We start from the raw sequence: 2,267 nt of genomic DNA on the forward strand, positions 1-2,267 counted from the left end.
TAGACAACAATTGAGAAATATTCATGTATATATATTTTTTTCATTACATAAAGTTATATTGTTAAAAGCATATATATTCTGTAATACCTCTAATTGAATGCCACCTCTGTTCGATCACCACTATGATAGAAGGTTGAAAAATAGAGCGCCACCCTCTATTTGAACGCAACCTTCATTTGAACGCCACTTTGACAATCTTTGATCTTTATGAACAAATAATGCCCAGAGATCAGTAGAAGAGTGTCTACAAAATCATATTAATAATGAATCCTTTACATAAATAACAATTAATTCTCTTGTTGTCCAACTCCAAAGCTTTTAGCTTTTTTTTGTTAAAGCTTTAAAAGCAGCACCATAGAAATAATTAATAACTGTCTCAGGTTAATAATGGTTCCTTGTTTATCGTGCTATTGATACTTTGAAATACATCTATATGTATATAAAACAATGGTTTACATTTACGATGGTACAAAGGTTATGTTTAGCGAGCAAAATCCTTATGCGCTGCATTTGTGCTAAAGTAACGCGTAAATGTATTGCTCTGCCAAAAAACGTTTGGACGCTGACATCAACTAGCTATGCAGTGCAGAAGAAAAGTTGAAGTCAGGAGACATTGCAGAAGGCATTAGACAACTAGAAGATGATCGTTTTATCAAAAGCAACATCAGAACGCAGCTATCCGAGCAAACAGAAGAAATATGTTTGTTTAAAAAACATTATTGTTGTTTTTGCATGTAACATAAGTATGGTTCGTTTATATCACTTGTTCATGAATATATCTTGATAGCATTTAATAGATTATCACTATATAACTTATAAATTTGCAGATTTGTAGCACATTATTTAATAGCCTCTTTACAGTAATCTGATAATACAATTGATTTATACTCGTAACTCTTTTTCTATTGCACATAAAAAGCTAGTTTTGGTTGCAAACTGTGGCGAACATATCAACAAGTGCAATAGTTTTTTATACAACATTGGTAAATATAAATATAAAATAAAAATATGTTTTCAAACTTAAAATGAAAAAAATTTAAAATTGCGAACAAGTTGCAAAGTAGGGCGCAGGCTATAATAACGTCGTAGAATACAATAAACATAAACGGCAATAGATATCAACTAGTAGAGATAATTCTAGTTTCTCAATGCATATTTATCAAAATATATTGGATAAACTGGAAGTAAATTAGCAGATTTATTGCGTCCGAAAGGTCGTATATCACTCTACTGCAAAAAAGGCTAAAATATAGGCGACATTCGCTACGCCCGTAAACGAGCTTAATTTCTTTTCTCAAAAGTCGGATGAGCCTTTTGAAAAATACAACACCTACCTCTATTTAAACACCGCCTCCAATTGACCGCCACTATTATAGAAGAAGGGTTGAAAAAAAGAGCGCCATGGCGTTCAATTAGAGGTTTCATGGTATATAATGTAATGGAGAAGTAGATAGAGTTCTTATCTATTCCTGAAGATATTCTTGAAGAGAAAAAAACTTATCTTGTAGAAAAGATAACTCTTAGAATGAGGACAGGATGAAGCAATTTCTGTTCTTTAAGTGTTGACATATGAGTTGACTATATGTAAATATATATAGTTCAACTTCATGAATAACAGCAAATTTTACTAAAGACTGAAATGAAGACTTGTAGACACCTAATTGGTTCAACTGATAGCTACTGTAGTTGAACCATCCATTCTATGATATGACATAACAATGCTGAACAGCTGTAATAGCTGTTTACCTTTTAATGTTGGCTGAAGATACATTTAGTTGTTTGTTTGAAAACAAAAAGGTCTCAGCACAATGGCTAAAGGTTCTCAGGCTAAAAACTGTAACAAAAGGCTCACTATGATGAAACTTTTAGCTGAAACTGGAATATAAGCAGCTCTACTTGTTGGATTTTGCAGAATGGCACAGCGATAGTCTTTGGGTTGGAGGGAAGCGCTCGGGTAGTGACTGGAGCTGGACCGGCAAGTCTACAGGACCGATTGACAACATTCCTTGGGGAGGGGGCCAGCCTGAGCTTGGCTCTAGAGAAGAATGTCTTTTGCATTATAGTTCAAAAGAACATTTCCAGTTTCACGATTTTGGTTGTGACGAAAAACGTAAATTCATTTGTGAGAAATAAGTGGGGATAATCACACAAAAACTAGCACTATTATTTACAAATGTAAAATATAATTCTCCTTTTCAAAGAATGGATGCAGAAATACGCACTTTAAAACATATGGCAGCATATCTACTACTCTATAGCACAACAAG

This window comes from Watersipora subatra, chromosome 8 (assembly GCF_963576615.1).
Source record: "Watersipora subatra chromosome 8, tzWatSuba1.1, whole genome shotgun sequence".
Classification (NCBI taxonomy): Eukaryota; Metazoa; Bryozoa; class Gymnolaemata; order Cheilostomatida; family Watersiporidae; genus Watersipora; species Watersipora subatra.